General features: G+C 38.0%; 1 protein-coding gene across 2 annotated transcripts in view; it reads right to left on the bottom strand.

Moving 5' to 3' along the window:
• The window catches only part of ANK2 (ankyrin 2), a 689,779-nt gene that overhangs the window by 573,959 nt on the left and 95,299 nt on the right, over positions 1-20,521 (bottom strand). Inside the window, exon 1 of one of the 2 annotated variants that reach the window (XM_082462716.1) lies at positions 3,467-3,622. The exons of the other annotated variant lie outside the window; for it this stretch is intronic. The gene's annotated coding sequence lies outside the window, so the exon portion shown is untranslated. Of the gene's footprint in view, positions 1-3,466; positions 3,623-20,521 lie in introns of those variants that run through there. 2 annotated transcript variants of the gene reach the window in all.

Below are 20,521 nucleotides of genomic sequence, written 5' to 3'. Positions count from 1 at the left end.
CAGCAGCTATTCACTGTATTGAGGCTCCGGTGAACATCTTTTTTTTGGATTTCCTCTTAAGTTACATCTTTTTAAAATGAGTGGTACCTTTATTTGGAGTCTCTGTGTCTCCACAGTAGGAACATTAATGCCTAATTTCCCTTTTCTGTTTTTTTCCCCTCTCCACAACCTGAAGCCGAAAATAAAAAATCAGAGGGTTCCTTGACTATGTCACCATTTAGAAATGTCACACATGCAGCCATTTGTTTCTAAGCTAGAGAGTGCAGGCTTTTTAGAACAGTGTTCCAATTATTCTTGTTGAAACCACTCAAAGCTACCAGAACTAATTTCTCCCAATATATCACTATAGTTTAACGTCTAGAATGAAAAGATGCCCTCACTGGACCAGTAGAGACTGATTATTGCACATTAAGGATATAATCAGAGGGCCTCTGTATTGTAGTCAAGGTTTCCAAAAAATGTAATTAAACAACACCCAATCTAATTATGTTTATTGCTTTTACAAATAGCATTAACACAGACAAATTACATGTGACATTTATTCATATTTATATTGATTTCAAACAAATATGTGAATCTCACCCTGACTAAAATTAGACTGAATAATTTACAGATGGGCATTCTAATACCATTAAGGAACAGCATAACATTGTGTTACATTTTAAATTTCATTATACTCATAAGCAGGCATTGCAGTATTCTGTATATTCTATCACTCAATCAGTAAGTATTTTTTGAAATCTCTTTGGGGTCTAGCAGTAATCTAAGGAGAGGAGGTCAAGCTGAAACTTTAAGTTAAACATCCCTTATACATGGTTTTAAATATGTCACCATAAACAGGGCCTGCATAAACAAAGAACATTAATATGACTCCGAAAACTACCCAAATGGGAAGAAGCTTCTAAATGATCTTGTGGTATTTGATTTGCCAAAACTGAACAATAATCCCTTTATTAATTAGGGTGGTCCTCATTTCCGGTACGGCAAGACTGGAAAACTAATGATCAGGTATTTGAGATCTCATCACATGACCTGGAAAGAATATATACATGCTACGCCCCTAAGAAAAAGAAACTTAATTTTCTCTTTAAGGACTTTCCAACCTTTTCCAAGATATTCTTAGGCAAGTGAAATGGCAGTGGTTTTACTATTCCAGAAATACCATAGCTAAATAAAAAGAAAAAGAACCTGAAATTGAAAAAAACACCTAAGTTTGTAGGAAAATACTCTTTCCTTAAGTTATGTGATTGCAGAGGTGCACTGAGATCTAGGTTCTGGTCCTGATTCTCTCACTCATCACATGTATAACTCTGGCCAGTTTCCCCCTCTGTAAAATAAGGGGGTGAACTGTCAGTCCTTAAGGTTTGTTCAGCTCTAAGTTCCTAACTGCGCATGTCTTCCCTAAAAAGTAGTATGGGGTATAGATGGCCTCTCTGCATTAATCATAACCTGCCCAAAGTAACGATTAAGACAAAGGAACACAAAGACAGTAAACGGAGCTGTGCGAGTGAGATGATGAAATGGGTAACTTTTCTTCCATTTCTTTTCATAGCAGTGTATTAATTTTTGAAGAAAAGAAATTCTAAAACTCCCATAAATGGGCACCTCTACCCTGAGAAGCAGGACTTGTTTGCTTACAGAGAGATGAGGGCACCTCAAGTTTCTATCCAAGGAATCAACACGCCCAAGCATGGATATCACTTCATCAGGCTTCCCCTCAGAGAGAGATGGTGTTTGGCACATGGCCAGAAAAGGGGGTGTGGTCTCAGGCTGGTCAGAGAAGGCAGAGAGAGAGGGTTGGGTCAGTAATACCTCTGAAAACATTCCTCACACTGGGCTCACCTACTCTCCCCCCGCAGAGTACCAGCTGCATTTCCTCTGTCCTTTGTCAGCGTCTCTGAAATAACTCACAAATTTACAAGCAGTGATAGGGCCCTTTCCAGCATAAATCTGCCTTCACTCAACAATATGGAAGGAGGACAAGGTAGGGTGGGGCAGGACAGGGGGAAGCTCATTTTTCTATGCTTCATTTGGTTTGGCTTGTACTCTATCCCACAGAGCTCACAGGATGAATTCACAGGATGAACCCTTTCTGCACTAAGTGCTCCTGCGATTTACTGGAATAAAATGGCAAGTGAATAATCCATGTTCACAACACTATGGGTGGGGCAAGCTCGTGTCTGTTGTTTGATGTTCTGTGACTTAAATCATCTATAGCAAAAGGCTATAAAAAAGAATCGACCTCATCTCAGCTTACTTTCTTTGCTCCCATCTCACCATCTTTCCCACCCAAAAGTTTCTTCAGTGGCTACATGTTTCTGGAACCGGTCTTTGGCCCCAAAGCCAACAGTTTGTGCAGAGACTCACAGAAAAGACTAGGGTTATCCCTCAAAATAAAATAAAAAAAGAATAAATATCTTACAATGCTTAAAGATATAGCCTAATTATTTATTTGCTATTGTCTTTCAAGTGGACATCCTATACCTTGACCTAAAACTCTGTCAAGTTTTCATAGAAAAGTACTAAGGCAAAGAAACAATTTGTTCTCCTAAATTTCCCTTTAAAGTCCCTTCCAACCACACACACTTATTTTCAGTCTCTAAAACAAATTTAGTGTCATATGCCCAGGAGAAAGAGTAAGATGTTATTGAATTTATTCCCTTGCTCTCCAAAAAGCCCACACCTAAACACTGCCAAGGTGAGGATCTCTCCTGATGCATGAATGTGGGAACGTGATGCTTGTTACCAGCAAAAAACCAAAAAGCAGTGCCTAGAAATCTGCGCTCTCGCACTTCTCACTGCTCTTTAATCGGGCTTTTGAAGCAGGCAACAATTTGCTTGCTGGGAAAAAGGGGAGAGAACTCCATCATTCTCCCACTACCGGCACCTGTTCTGCCAGCTGACCCCACCTAATATAAATTAGACCATTAAAAAAATGCAATTTACCAGTAACTACCTAAATCTACATGCTCCTCACTGCTGGTTCACTCTCCTTCCTCTCTCACCACCCACTTACCCAAAGCAGAAAAGAGGCGGCAACCACTAAATATTTATCCAGCACAGACACAGCCAATATCTTAACAGAAGCAGTGATTCTGACCGAGAGAGCCACCACCCTCTTTCCCCTCTCCCTGCTTACCATACAGAGAATACCAAGTCCACTCATGGGTCTGTGAATCTGAAATCAATTCGCTTTAACCAGCTCTAACAAATCTACCCTACAGTTACAAAAATAGAAAATGAAATTCAGAAAGACACATCACGTGGAGAACAAACAGAAATCGGGGCTGGGGGACATTTGCACATCAGTGCTGCCTATGAACTCCAGGATGGCACAGAAAGCAAGGCTGCCCAGCCCAGATCCGGGAGGGTGTTTTACAAAGGGCTTCCAGGAACCCCCATCAACACCAGTGCTTCCCTTCCGCTTCCAAAATGCTCTGAATAAAGACCTTCTTTAAGCACTTACTGGGAGCAGCAGCTTGTCTCAGCAATGTGCCCGTGAGTCACGCAGCAGGAGGGGTCCCGGAGCAGGGCAAATCAGAGAGCCCCCAGCTTCCCAGCAATCTGATGGCTAGGAGACAGTAGCCCAGGAGCCGACTTTCCCATTACAGCCTCAGACAGTAATCCATGTGCTTTCGGCGGGCCAGTCCCAGCTGCCCACAGAGCACCACATGATCTGCTCTGACATCAGATCAGCCAGACGTGACAGCCCATCGGCCAGCCTCTTCCACACTCATGGGTTGCAGCATTTGGGTGCCTTTAGCTTGCCTTTAAGCAGGTGGTACAGAGTAAGGAACTGTTGTTTTCTCACAAAATGTTTTTTTTCTTGCCTGATTCCTTCTGTTTCTAACAGAAGGAAAAAACAAGTAAGAAAGCACTTGGATTCATTTGCAGCCAGAATTTATCAGCTATATGGGAAGTAACTGGACTTCCACGCCTGGTTCAGGGAAGGTGAGGAATGAGCCACTGTCAAGATGCCAATACCAGGGGGGTGATTTCATCTGCAAATCACCACCACCTCCCCCATGTTTCTGTAGATCATCATGTATATTATATATGATATTATATATATCATAAAATAGCAGTGGGTTTTGTGTAGATTTTATAAGCGAGGCACCACTGATTTTAGTTCATGGAAGAAGATCTCAGGGAGGTAACCACTAGACTCAGTGCCAATTACAATAATTCCACCGTGAGGGCACTCATATACAGTCCAACAGAAATAGACTTGTAGATCTAGACGGACAGAGAGGTAAGTAGGTAGAAAGTCAGGATGATCTATTCTTGCTTGTGTTCATTCATTCAGTAACCATTTATTGATCACCTGTTAGGTACCCAGCACAAGGGGGGAATATTAAATTGGTGGGGGTGAATATTTGAACAATATGCATAGCTTCAAGTTTTTTTTATAATTTGGCACAGGGCTTCTAATTCTATTTCTGTAATATGTTGTGGAAGTAATAGCTTTATGAAGGCTTTTTACGATATGTTCTGCGTCGAATACTGAATCTGAAGGCTGATAACAAAACCATGTTCTACCCTAATTTCATTATGATAAATGGGGATACATGGAACCTTTAAGGTAAGAATAACCAAAATTATTAAGCTTTTATGAAGCAAAATCATAGCCAAGCTAGGCAGCAAGGACCAGAAATGTATTCTTCCCTAATCAAGAGAAGAATTCACTCTGTCTGCTTTAACTATATTACTTCCTGTGAATTTGGTTAATCAACTGCATTTCAGATATTTATGTGGAAACAGGAGCTCCCTAACCAGCTTAGAAACCCATTGAATGCCATGGACCTCGGTATTATTTACAGTGATTTAAACATAATAGGTGTTCAATAAGTAGTAAGAATAAATGAATTGACTCAAACAGTTTTATTCTTTATGTGGTTTATTCCCAATAGAGATCAAATGGAAATTAGTTGCTTCATGGAATCTCATATTGAATTCCATAGTCACAAGCAAACAGGTAATCTTCTCAGGGGTAAACATCACAAATTTGATGCAAAACAAATAGATGACTTAAATATTACATGTAAAGTAACAAATAGATTATTAGATTAATAATTATATGGATAATAGATTGCTATTAGATTAGATTGTTTCCATAACAAAGAGGATATGTAGATACTATCTAATCACTGATATTATAGCTTTAATAAATGCATAAGAAAACAATACAGTCCACTTTAAATATAAAGAACAAAGCTGAAAAGCTGCTCAACATCACTAATTATTAGAGAAATGAAAGGCAAAACTACAATGAGGTATCACCTCACAGAGGTTACAATGGGCATAATCAGAAAATCTACAAAGAGCAAATGCTGGAGAGGGTGTGGAGAAAAGGGAACCCTCCTGCACTATTGGTGGGAATGTAAATTGATACAGCCACTATGGAGAACAGTATGGAGGTTGCTTAAAGAACTAAAAATAGAACTACCATATGACCCAGCAATCCCACTATTGGGCATATACCCTGAGAAAACCATAATTCAAAAAGAGTCACATACCACAATGTTCATTGCAGCTCCATTTACAGTAGCCAGGACATGGAAGCAACCTAAGTGTCCATCCACAGATGAATGGATAAAGAAGATGTGGCACACATATGCAATGGAACATTAGCCATAAAAAGGAACGAAACTGGGTCATTTGTAGAGACCTAGAGACTGTCATACAGAGTGAAGTCAGAAAGAGAAAAACAGATATATTAACGCATATATGTGGAATCTAGAAAAATGGTACAGATGAACTGGTTTACAGGGCAGAAATAGAGACACAGATGTAGAGAACAAACATATGGACACCAAGGGGGGAAAGTGATGGGGGGGGGTGGGGAGATGAACTGGGAGATTGGGATTCACATATGTACACCAATATGTATAAAACAGATAACTAATAAGAACCTGCTATATTTAAATAAATTAATTAAATTAAATTTTTAAAAAACAAAGCTAAAATGTTTTTGGTTATTCTGTAGGAAAAAGCATATTAATAAACTAAGATACAAGAAAATGAAAATGGTATATTTTTCTACTTAAGAAATGTCCTTTTGTTTAGTTTCTTGGCATTTTGCTCACCTTTAACTTTATAAACATAATTAACTTGAACATTTTAAAATAATACTTTCCAGATATGTGTCTGTACCAACACTCCGCTTAGTGATCTTTTGCCATTATCTCCTACTATATGGGCTAAGTAAAGTGAGAAATTTGGCCTCACAGACAAAACTATACAGCTAATAAAAATTTAATATTCAAAAGACTACCACTGCTACTGCTAAAACCCTAGTTCAACTGCATCATCATTTGTCTCCTAGACTATGGCAACTGCCTCCACTCTGTCCTCCATTCAGGAAGCAGAATGTTCTTCTTAATCAAACTGAATCACTCTTTTACTTAAAACCTTCCACCAGTTTCCCATCTCATTTAATTCCTTACCACGGCCCTTAAAACCCTTCAATAATAGTGTATAGTTTCTCAAGAGCTTTTCCTCTCTAGTAAGTAACATACTGAACATTACTCCCCTTGACTGAATTATTGTTCTTTAAGGAATTAATACATTTTCTATAATTGATTTATTTCATTAGGGTAGACTATCAGAAAATGGAATTATTGCATCAAAGCATATGGTCTTCTTCCAAAGTAATAATGTTTAAGCTAGATACATAGTTGACTGTCCAAAGACTAGAGCTCCCAACCTCCCTTGCAGCTGGGTGTGGCCTTGTAAGCAGAATTCTACCTCTCTTGCTTAAAAGAAAATTGCTTGTCTTAGAGTTCTTTTTTTCCCCTTCATGCAAACTGGAACACAGACTTGCCTGTGACCAAGCTTCAACCACACAGCTTTAACACTTTGGAAATGGCAGAGCAAGAGAATGGAAGGAAAAGTGGCCCCTGAATAACGACAGAAAGCAGAGCTGTTCTTCCAACCCAGACGACTCACTATGGACTGTTATATGAGAGAAAACTAAATTTGTTTTTTTAAGACACTTTATTTGGTACCTCTTTGTCACAGAATCTTAGGCTCTATCCTAACTAGTATAAGTGGTCATAACTTTCTTTTTTTTTTTTTTTGGATCACAACTTTTTAATATTGCAACTTAATTCATATTGCACAATTACTTAGCAGAAAGCCAAAACTCAAGTGACATTTCCACCAATGTGTACAAGATTACAGTTTTACTGCATTCTTGTCAACACTGAAGCTTATTTCTTTTAAAGAAAATCTACTAAATTGATAAAGGAAAATAATAGTATATGTTCTTTCTTTTATTATTAGGAAGTTAAACATGATTTAGTGTTCATTTGGATTCCATCTTTTGAGAATTGCTTATTCATGTTGTTTTTTATTTTTATTGGATTTTTAGTATTCTTGTCCATTCTGTTGAGCTTTGTAGTTTGTCTTTTAATTCTGCTTTTGGGAAACATGCTGAAATGTTTTATTGTCATCAAATTTGTAATTTTTCTACTACAACTTGTTCCATGGAAAGCATTCCTAATGCCCAGATTTTGAAACCTAAATACCATTACCTCACTAAAAAGAGTCAGGGTTTTTAAGGGAAAAGGCTGATTTCAGATCTGAGGCAGAGAAGGTACAAGGTAAACTTGGGGCATTCTCTTACGCCGGAAAGCAAGGAAACTATTGAAGAGCATTGGCATCGTGTCAAAGGACATAGGAATCAATTTGGGGAGGCTCCCAAAGGCCAACTTCATCAAAGCATCTGTTCTAGTTACTATGGATATGTAAGAGCCACACCAAACTTGACTTAAAGCAACATTTATTTTTGCTCAAATCTTTAGTGTCGGCAAGGCTCAGTGGGTCAGCTGGTGTCTACTGTACTCAGTATCAACTGAGCATCTCAAAAGCTGGAGGCTGGGGACTTCCCTGGTGGTGCAGTGGTTAAGAATCCACCTGCCAATGCAGGGGTCACGGGTTTGATCCCTGGTCTGGGAAGATCCCACATGCTGCGGAGCAACTGAGACCGAGAGCCACAATTACTGAGCCTGCGTTCTAGAGCCCGCACACTGCAACTACTGACCCCGCATGCTGCAACTACTGAAGCCCACGCACGTAGAGCCTGTGTTCCGCAACAAGAGAAGCCACCGCAATGAGAAGCCCGTGCACCGCAACAAAGAGTAGCCCCTGCTCACCGCACCTAGAGAAAGCCTGCACGCAACAACAAAGACCCAACGCAGCCAAAAAAGAAAAAAAAAAGCTAGAGGCTGAAATCTACTGAGAGCTTGCTCACTTGCATGTCTGTTGTTGCCTGGACGTGAACAGCTAAGGAATGGAACAATTTGGACTTCTTAATTAATTAACTCTCTCTGTCTTTATGGTGTCTTTTGATATGCTCTTTTCAATGCAATGTCTTCAAGGTGATCGAATTTCACTAAACACTCATGTCCCAAGAGAGTGCCAGGCAGAAGTGATGGAGAAGTGTCAATATCACATTATAAGAAGAACATGTGAGACCAAATATATTGGTGTAGTCTTCTTTGGTAAATGTAATCACAGCATAATAAAGAATCCTATAATTGACTGATGTACTTGAATATGTAAAAATCCTAATGACACTCAACACAGGGAAAAAACCCACATTTGCCACTAATTGAGATGACAGTTATACCAATTCCTTACTCAAAAACTGGTAAAGAGAGAAATTTAAGTATTAATTCTTTCTTTTCTCCGTGGGACTCTATTTCAGAGTAAAAATTAGCTCCAGTTGATGAGGGGAAGCTCTTCTTGACAGAAGAATTCCAATTAATGAATGCAAAAGGACTGAAAGAAGTGGAAAAAAATCACCATTTTTCAACTTGTAATGGGATAAGCGGTTCAGGCAAGAATCAGCAATGGATGCTGAAAGCATTCAATATGAGGTTGACAAGGGACTGGATACTAATCTGCCACAAAGTTATCAACACACAGAATATTTACTTGTCTCAAGGGGAAAAATCATAACTTTACAATGGAGTGATGTGGCAATTTTCACATTAACCATTAATCCAGTGATGGAGCTTAGATTATTAAAAAGTAAAACAACTAGGTATTATGCAACCCCTAAAATAAACAATATAATATGCACAGCACTGGGTCTTCCCTGGTGATCCAGTGAGTAAGACCCAACGCTCCCAATGCAGGGGGCCTGGGTTCAATCCCTGGTCGGGAAACTATATCCCGCATGCATGTCACAACTAAGAGCCCACATGCCATAACTAAAGATCCTGCATGCTGCAACTAAAGATCTCGCATGCCACAACGAAGACCCGGGGCAGCCTAAAAAATAAATTAATTAATTAAAAAATATATATATTCACAGCATCACCCATGAAATATTCTTGACAGGAATGTTTTACCTGACTTTAGTCATAACGTGAGATCAAAATTTCGTGTTTACAGAAAATACAGTGGAGAGTTAATGAAAAGTTAAATGAAACCAGAAGGAAACAATCATGTGAGTCCAGAGGGTGGAATTCTACCAGAAAATTGACCCAGTCTCTTCAACAAGTAAATATAATTTTTAAAAAGGGGGAAATAGAGAAGGGTGGAACTTTCCTGAACTAACAGAGAAATAAGACCTACAATAGCCAAATGGTAAGAGCTGTGTAGGTCATTGATTAGATCCTGGTTTGGGCAAATTAGCTAAAAACAAACAAATAAAACAAAAATAAAACAAACAAACAAAACAAACCACACCCTTTGGGGACAACTCAGGAATGTGTACTGGTTATTACAAGATATCAAGGAATTTTTGTTAATTTTTTAGATGTGATAATAATAGTATCACGCTTAGGAAAAATATCCTTACTTTAGAGATGCATACCATAGAATGTAGAGATAAAAAGACATGACCGTAATTTATTTCCAAATGTTTAAAAAGAAAATTAAGTAAATACGGCAAAATGTTAATAATTAGTAACTCCTATATAGGAGTATGTGGGTATTTGTCATGCTATTCACCCTATTTATTTTCATTTTGATAGGTTTTATAGTAAAACATAATAACACATAAAAGTTCTTCCCAAGTCCAGGAGTTTTCTAAATATTTACTTCTAATTTTTCTAATTTTTATGGTTTGATTTTTGTTTAACCATTTAACAATTTAAGTTACCTGGACTGTTTTTTTGCAGTATTTTGTCTTTCTCCAATTATGAAAGCAATTGCCCTAAAAAATGATTAAATAATCCTTCTATTTCTCCTCAATTGTTATACTTCTTTTGTCTTTTATTAAATATTGATATATTAGTCTATTCCTAAGATAACTATTCCATTGATATATCTATACCAGTGTCATTTTAATTATTATAGCTTTATGCAATGATAAAACAACCTTCTCTTTTCAATTTTTAAAGCCATTATTGCCCATTTGTTTTTCTGTTGTTATTATATTCACAAGTTTGGTTTATTTTTTATATTCCACATATAAGTGATATCATACAGTATTTATCTTTGTCCATTTGTTTTTTGGGGTAATTTTTGAAATTTGCTCCCAACCTCCAAAAAAAATCCTATTTTTGTTTGTTTTCTATTGGGGTTTGATTAAACTTGAATTGGAAAGGATTATCATCTCTATATTACTGGCAATTAATACTTAATCTCACTCAAATTTTAAGAGCTCTAGTTTTAATTCCTCCTCATATTGAGTTATTATGTGCTTTCTTCAAATTCCTCAACCCCACAGTTTTAGTTCTGCTCTCTGGAGTGACATAAAATTTGTGAACTCCTTCTACATAATTGAAGAGAGCAATTAAGTTCCTAGTTTATTCAGCCATTTCCTGTTTGACATGATTTTTCACTCTCTTCATTGTCCTGCTTATCCACTTCCAAATATGCTCCACTTTGTCAGTGTTTCCTCTTGAAATGTGAAGCCCAGATCTAAGGACTCAAGACTCCAAATATATGTGATCTGAGAAGCACAAAGAAGGGATTATTATTTACTTTATCCTGAACACTCAGCTGTTATTAATGCAGTCTAGATTTGTATCCAGTTTTCTTGGCATCCTCTACACTACTGGCTCAGAATGAGCTTGCAGTCAACTAAAATCATTAGAACTTTTCCACTGAATTGTTCTTAAAATAGATCTACATTTTCTTGAATATAAGCAGATGAATGCTGATTCTATTTGTATATATATTGCTATATAGCAATACCCTTGTGAAATTTCATCTTTTCAACAATGGTCCATCATTTCAGCCTGACTATAAATCCTAATTTTACTTTTCAAGGAATTAAAACTTAGTCATCAGCAAATTTAATAAACATGTCTGACAAAGAGTAAAGAACCAAGTCTAATGACAAAATAAACAAATGCTTCATTCTGGGGGATTGTCCAAGGCTGAGTTGAAATAGTGGATCTTCAGCATTTCCTTACCAACTAGGAGACCTATGAAAAAGAGGAGCAAGGTTAGTTTGATCTCACCTGCTCATCATAAACCCATACTGATTCCTAATGATTATCTCGCCCCAATCTGAATGCTCACACACCTCCTATTTTAAAATTCATTCTAAATTTTGCTGAGGACCAATGTCGAGCACAATTATACATCAAAATCCAAAGTTTATCCCCTTTCTGAAAATATGAATAAAAATCACCCATCACCTAGAATCTCTGTCATTCTCCAGCTCTCCTCAAAGAATAGTGACTGTGAATTGCACTTACACATTTTTCATTGCTCTGCTATATCATTCCTTAAGTCCTAGAACCATGAACTTATTATGGTACCTGCATGTACTTCTGTGAAGGTGTTTGCATACACATTTTTCTCCTCAATCAGATTTTAAGTTACTTAAACAATACTGAGTCACATTCAGTTCAATTCAACCTACAGTTAATGAATGTCAGGTATTTTAACAGCAACTGTGATAGGAGACAGGGAGGCAACAGAGGAAAAAACAGAAACAGAGATACAGAACAGCACAGTGTGTACAGGGACTAGAAACAGTTCTGCACTGCTGGACTAAGAGTTATGGAGTAGCAGGAAATAAGGATGGAAGGTACCTTTTAAGTAACATCCTTTAAGTACCTTTTAAAGACCTCAGTCATAGAGTCCCTTGGAAACCATGCTAAGAAACTTCAACTTTATCCTGTAGGAGAAAGTTGGAAACAGGCCACCCAAGAGCCAGGTTCCTCTGCAGTCTCATTTTGTTTGCCCCACACAATCTTAAAAAAAAAAAAAAAGATACGAAAATCCACAGACCTATCTACTTTGTCACAGTCCCTACATCCTTGTGGTCTTAAACTGCAACCAGAATACTGGCTCTTGGTACACTGGACCTTTGTCTGGATCCTTTATAATGGGCTCTTCAATGTCTAGGTCAGTGCCTGAGGCATACAAAGCATCAAAAGACTATGTTGCTGTTGGTGGGAATGTAAATTGATACAGCCGCTATGGAGAACAGTATGGAGGTTCCTTAAAGAACTAAAAATAGAACTAACATATGTCCCAGCAATCCCACTACTGGGCATATACCCTGAGAAAACCATAATTCCAAAAGAGTCATGTTGGGGCTTCCCTGGTGGCACAGTGGTTAAGAATCCGCCTGCCAATGCACGGGACATGGGTTCGAGCCCTGGTCTGGGAAGATCCCACATGCTGCGGAGCAGCTGGGCCCATGAGCCACAATTACTGAGCCTGCACATCTGGAGCCTGTGCTCCGCAACAAGAGAGGCCGCAACAGTGAGAGGCCCGTGCACTGCGATGAAGAGTGGCCCCCGCTCGCCGCAACTAGAGAAAGCCCTTGCACAGAAACGAAGACCCAACACAGCCAAAAATTAATTAATTAATTAATTAATTAACTTAAAAAAAAAAACAGTCATGTACCACAATGTTCATTGCAGCTCTATTTACAACAGCCAGGACATGGAAGCAACCTAAGTGTCCATCAACAGATGAATGGATAAAGAAGATGTGGCATGTATATACAATGGAATATTACTCAGCCATAAAAAGAAACGAAATTGAGTTATTTGTAGTGAGGTGGATGGACCTAGAGTCTGTCATACAGAGTAAAGTAAGTCAGAAAGAGAAAAACACATACCGTATGCTAACACATATATATGGAATCTAAAAAAAAAAAAAAATGGTTCTGAAGAACCTATGGGCAGGACAGGAATAAAGATGCAGATGTAGAGAATGGACTTGAGGACACAGGGAGGGGTAAGGGTAAGCTGGGACGAAGAGAGAGAGCAGCATGGACATATATACACTATCAAACGTAAAATAGATAGCAAGTGGGAAGCAGCCACATAGCACAGGGAGATCAGCTCGGTGCTTTGTGACCACCTAGAGGGGTGGGATAAGGAGGGTGGGAGGGAGATGCAAGAGGGGGGGATATGGGGATATATGTATAGGTGTATGTATACCTGATTCACTTTGTCTTAAAGCAGAAACTAACACACCATTGTAAAGCAATTATACTCCAATGAAGATGTTAAAAAAAGAAAAGACTATGTTGGTTTCATCCCAATAGATGCAAAAAAAGCATCTGACAAAATTCAACATCCTTTCATGATAAAACCCTCAACAAATTGGGTATAGAAGGAATGTACTTCAATAAAAGAAAGGTTATATATGACAAGCCCATATCCAACATCGTACTCAACAGTAAAAAGCTGAAAGCATTTCCTCTAAGGTCAGGAACAAGACAAGGATGCCCACTTTTGCACTTCTATTCAACACAGTACTGGAAATTTTAGTCAGAGTAACAAGGCAACAAAAAAAAACACAAGGCAACCAAACAGAAAAGGAAGAAGTAAAATTGTCTCCATTTGCATATGACATGCTCTTGTATGTAGAAAACCCTAAAGACACAACCCCCCCCAAAAAATATTAGAATTAATAAACTAATTCAGTAAAGTTGCAGGATACAAAATCAATGTACAAAATGTACAAAAATAACACTAACAATGAAGTATCAGAAAAAGAATTTTTTTAAAAAAATTCCACTCACAATAGCATCAAAAAGAATAAAATACTTAGGAATAAATTGAACCACGGAGGTAAAAGAGCTGTACACTGAAAACCATATCACACTGATGAAAGAAACTGATGATGACACAAATAAATGGAAAGATACCCTATGTTCATGAATTGAAAGAATTAATATTGTGAAAATGTTCATACTCCCAAGGCAATCTACAGATTTAATGCAACTCCTATCAAAATTCCAATGGCATTTTTCACAGAAATAGAAAAAAAAACTTCTACAATTCATATGGAACCACAAAAAACCCTGAATACCAAAAAAATCCTGAGAAAGAAGAACAAAACTGAAAGCAACATGCTCCCTGATTTCAAACTATATTACATAACTATAGTATTCAAAACAGTACATTACTGGCAGAAAACAGACACAAAGACCAATGGAACAGAATAGAGAGCCCAGAAATAAACCCATGCACATACACTCAACTAATCTTTGACAAGGGCGCCAAGAATACACAATAGGTAAAGGATAATCTTTTCAAAAAATAGTGTTGGGAAAACTGGACAGCTACATGTAAAAGAATGAAATTGGACTCATCCTACACCATACCCAAAAATTAACTCAAAATGGATTAAAGACTTAAATGTAAGACCTGAAACTGTAAAAGTCCTAGAAGAAAACATAGGGAAACAACTTCTTGGCAATGATTTTTTGGATAGGACACCAAAAGCACAAGCAACAGAAGCAACACTAAACAAGTGGGACTATATCAAACTAATAAACTTCTGTACAGCAAAGAAAGCAAGCAAAAAAATGAAAGAGCGACCTACAGAATGAGGTTGCTCACATATCCAATAAGAGGTTAATATCCAAAATATATAAGGAACACACACAACTTAGTAGCAAAAAATATCTGATGAAAAAATGGGCAGAGGACATGAACAGACATTTTTCCAAAGAAGACATACAAATGGCCAACAAGTACATTTTAAAATGCTCATCGCTAGATTGTTTCAAGATGGCGGAGTAGAAGGACATGCTCTCACTCCCTCTTTTGAGAACATCGGAAGCACAACTAACTGCTGAACAATCATCAACAGGAAGACACTGGAACTGACCAAAAAAGATACCCCACATGCAAAGACAAAGGAGAAGCTGCAATGAGATGGTAGGAGGGGCACTATCACAATAAAATCAAATCCCATAACTGCTGGGTGGGTGACTTACAAACTGGAGAACACTTATATCACAGAAGTCCACCCACTGGAGTGAAGGTTCTGAGCCACACGTCAGGCTTTCCAACCTGGGGGTCCAGCAACAGGAGGAGGAATTCCTAGAGAATCAGACTTTGAAGGCTAGCGGGATTTGATTGGAGGACTTCAAAAGGACTGGGGGAAACAGAGACTCCACTCTTGGAGGGCACACACAAAGTAGTGTGTGCATCAGGACCCAGGGGAAGGAGCAGTGACCCATAGGAGACTGAACCAGACCTACCTGCTAGTGTTGGAGGGTCTCTGGCAGAGGCGGAGGGCAGCAGTGGTTCATCAAGGGACAAGGACACTGGCAGCAGAAGTTCTGGGAAGTACTCCTTGGCGTGAGCCCTCCCAGAGTCTGCCATTAGCCCCACCAAAGAGCCCGGGTAGGCTCCAGTGTTGGGTCGCCTCAGGCCAAACAACAAACAGGGAGGGAGGCCAGTACCACCCATCAGCAGAGAAGCGGATTAAAGTTTTAATGAGCTTTGCCCACCAGAGCAACAGCCAGCTCTACCCACCACCAGTCTCTCCCATTAGGAAACTTCCACAAGCCACTTAGATAGCCTCATCCACCAGAGGTTAGACAGCAGAAGCAAGAAGAACTACAGTTCTGTAGCATGTGGAACAAAAAACACATTCACAGAAAGATAGACAAGATGAAAAGACAGAGGGCTAGGTACCAGATAAAGGAACAAGATAAAACCCCAGAAAAACAACTAAATGAAATGGAGATAGGCAATCTTCCAGAAAAAGAATTCAGAATAATGATGGTGAAGATGATCCAGGACCTCGGAAAAAGAATGGAGGCAAAGATCGAGAAGATGTAAGAAATGTTTAACAAAGACCTAGAAGAATTAAAGAACAAACAAACAGAGATGCACAATACAATAACTGAAACGAAAACTACACTAGAAGGAATCAATAGCAGAATAACTGAGGCAGAAGAACAGATAAGTGACCTGGAAGACAGAATGGTGGAATTCACTGCTGTGGAACAGAATAAAAAAAGAATGAAAAGAAATGAAGACAGCCTAAGAGACCTCTGGGACAACATTAAACCCAACAACATTCGCATTATAGGGGTCCCAGAAGGAGAAGAGAGAGAGAAAGGACCTGAGAAAATATTTGAAGAGATTATAGTCGAAAACTTCCCTAACATGGGAATGGAAATAGCCACCCAAGAGCAGGAAGCACAGAGAGTCCCATACAGGATAAAACCAAGGAAAAACACGCCAAGACACATAGTAATCAAATTGGCAAAAATTAAAGACAAAGAAAAATCCTTGAAAGCAGCAAGGGAAAAATGACAAATAATATACAAGGGAACTCCCATAAGGTTAACAGCTGATTTCTCAGCAGAAACTCTACAAGCCAGAAGGGAGTGGCATGATATACTTAAAGTGATGAAAGGGAAGAACCTACAACCAAGATTACTCTACCTGGCAAGGATCTCATTTAGATTCGATGGAGAAATCAAAAGCTTTACAGACAAGCAAAAGCTAAGAGAATTCAGCACCACCAAACCAGCTCTACAACAAATGCTAAAGGAACTTCTCTAAGTGGGAAACACAAGAGAAGAAAAGGACCTACAAAAACAAACCCAAAACAATTAAGAAAATGGTCATAGGAACATACATATTGATAATTATCTTAAACGTAAATGGATTAAATGCTCCAACCAAAAGACACAGCCTTGCTGAATGGATACAAAACAAGACCCATCTATATGCTGTCTACAAGAGACCCACTTCAGACCTAGGGACACATACAGACTGAAAGTGAGGGGGTGAAAAAGATATTCCATGCAAATGGAAATCAAAAGAAATCTGGAGTAGCAATACTCATATCAGATAAAATAGACATTAAAATAAACAATGTTACAAGAGACAAGGAAGGACACTATGTAATGATCAAGGGGTCAATCCAAGAAGAAGATATAACACTTATAAATATATATGCACCCAACAAAGGAGCACCTCAATACATAAGGCAACTGCTAACAGCTCTAAAAGAGGAAATCGACAGTAACACAATAATAGTGGGGGACTTTAACACCTCACTTACACCAATGGACAGATCATCCAAACAGAAGATTAATAAGGAAACAAAAGCTTTACATGACACAATAGACCAGATAGATTTAATTGATATTTATAGGACATTCCATCCTAAACCAGCAGATTACACTTTCTTCTCAATTGCGCACGAACATTCTCCAGGATAGATCACATTCTGGGTCACAAATCAAGCCTCCGTAAGTTGAAGAAAATTGAAATCATATCAAGCATCTATTCTGACCACAACGCTATAAGATTAGAAATGAATTACAGGGAAAAAAATGTAAAAAACACAAACACATGGGGGCTAAACAATACGTTACTAAATAACCAAGAGATCACTGAAGAAATCAAAGAGGAAATCAAAAAATACCTAGAGACAAATGACAATGAAAACACGACGATGCAAAACCTATGGGATGCAGCAAAAGCAGTTCTAAGAGGGAAGTTTATAGCTATACAAGCCTACCTCAAGAAACAAGGAAATCTCAAATAAATAATCTAACCTTACACCTAAAGGAACTAGAGAAAGAAGAACAAACAAAACCCAAAGTTAGCAGAAGGAAGGAAATCATCAAGATCAGAGCAGAAATAAATGAAATAGAAACAAAGAAAACAATAGCAAAGATCAATAAAACTAAAAGCTGGTCCTTAGAGAAGATAAGCAAAATTGATAAACCATTAGCCAGACGCATCAAGAAAAAGAGGGAGAGGACTCAAATCAATAAAATCAGAAATGAATGAGAACTTACAACAGACACTGCAGAAATACAAAGCATCCTAAGAGACTGCTACAAGCAACTCTATGCCAATAAAATGGACAACCTGGAAGAAATGGACAAATTCTTAGAAAGGTATAACCTTCCAAGACTGAACCAGGAAGAAATAGAAAATATGAACAGACCAATCACAAGTAATGAAATTGAAACTGTGATTAAAAATCTTCCCACAAACAAAAGTCCAGGACCAGATGGCTTCACAGGTGAATTCTATCAAACATTTAGAGAAGAGCCAACACCCATCATTCTCAAACTCTTCCAAAAAATTGCAGAGGAAGGAAAACTCCCAAACTCATTCAATGAGGCCACCATCACCCTGATACCAAAACCAGACAAAGATACTACAAAAAAAGAAAATTACAGACCGATATCACTGATGAATATAGATGCAAAAATCCTCAACAAAATACTAGCAAACAGAATCCAACAGCACATTAAATGGATCATACACCATGATCAAGTGGGGTTTATCCCAGAGATGCAAGGATTCTTCAATATATGCAAATCAATCAGTGTGATACACTTTATTAACAAATTGAAGAATAAAAACCATATGATCATCTCAATAGATGCAGAAAAAGGTTTTGACGAAACTCAACACCCATTTATGATAAAAACTCTCCAGAAAGTGGGCATAGAGGGAACCTACTTCAACATAATAAAGCCCATATACGACAAACCCACAGCAAACATCATTCTCAATGGTGAAAAACTGAAAGCATTTTCTCTCAGATCAGGAACAAGACAAGGATGTCCACTCTCACCACTATTATTCAACATAGTTTTGGAAGTCCTAGCCACGGCAATCAGAGAAGAAAAAGAAATAAAAGGAATACAAATTGGAAAAGAAGAAGTAAAACTGTCACTTTTTGCAGATGTCATGATACTATACATAGAGAATCCTAAAGATGCCACCAGAAAACGACTAGAGCTAATTGATGAATCTGGTAAATTTCCAGGATACAAAATTAATGCACAGAAATCTCTTGCATTCCTATACATGAATGATGAAAAATCTGAAAGTGAAATTAAGGAAACACTCCCACTTACCACTGCGATGAAAAGAATAAGATATCTAGGAATAAACGTACCTAGGGAGACAGAAGACCTGTATGCAGAAAACTATAAGACACTGATGAAAGAAATTAAAGATGATACCAACAGACAGAGAGATACACTATGTTCTTGGATTGGAAGAATCAATATTGTGAACATGACTATACTACCCAAAGCAATCTACAGATTCAGTGCAATCCCTATCAAATTACCAATGGCATTTTTTACAGAACTAGTTCTGAACAAAAAATCTTAAAATTTGTATGGAGAAATAAAGGACCCCGAGTAGCCAAAGCAGTCTTGAGAGAAAAAAACCGAGCTGGAGGAATCAGACTCCCTGACTTCAGACTATACTACAAAGCTACAGTAATCAAGACAATATGGTACTGGCAGAAAAGCAGAAATATAGATCAATGGAACAGGATAGAAAGCCCAGAGATAAACCCACACACCTATGGTCAACTAATCTATGACAAAGGAGGCAAGGATATACAATGGAGAAAAGACAGTCTCTTCAATAAGTGGTGCTGGGAAAACTGGACAGCTACATGTAAAAGAATGAAATTAGAACACTCCCTAACACCATACACAAAAATAAACTCAAAATGGATTAAAGACCTAAATGTAAGACCAGGCACTATAAAACTCTTAGAGGCAAACATAGGAAGAACACTCTTTGACATAAATCACAGCAAGATATTTTTTGATCCACCTCCTAGAGCAATGGAAATAAAAACAAAAATAAACAAATGGGACCTAGTGAAACTTCAAAGCTTTTGCACAGCAAAGGAAACCATAAACAAGACGAAAAGACAACCCTCAGAATGGGAGAAAATATTTGCAATAGAATCATCGGACAAAGGATTAATCTCCAAAATATATAAACAGCTCATGCAGCTCAATATTAAAAAAACAAACAACCTAATCCAAAAATGGGCAGCAGACCTAAATAGACATTTCTCCAAAGAAGACATACAGATGGCCAAGAAGCACAAGAAAAGATGCTCAACATCACTAATTATTAGAGAAATGCAAATCAAAACTACAATGAGGTATCACCTCACACCAGTTAGAATGGGCATCAGCAGAAAATCTACAAACAACATATGCTGGAGAGGGTGTGGAGAAAAGGGAACCCTCTTGCACTGTTGGTGGGAATGTAAATTGATACAGCCACTATGGAGAACAGTACGGAGGTTCCCTAAAGAACTAAAAATAGAATTACCATATGATCCCGAAATCCCACTATTGGGCATATACCCAGAGAAAACCATAATTCAAAAAGACACATGCACCCCAATGTTCACTGCAGCACTATTTACAATAGCCAGGTCATGGAAGCAACCTAAATGCCCATTGACAGATGAATGGATAAAGAAGATATGGTACATATATACAATGGAATATTACTCAGCCATAAAAAGGAATGAAATTGTGTCATTTGTA

Source organism: Balaenoptera physalus (genome assembly GCF_965194825.1).
Source record: "Balaenoptera physalus genome assembly, chromosome: 5".
In the NCBI taxonomy this organism is placed as follows: Eukaryota; Metazoa; Chordata; class Mammalia; order Artiodactyla; family Balaenopteridae; genus Balaenoptera; species Balaenoptera physalus.
This window is presented reverse-complemented; position numbering and strand designations above follow the sequence as displayed.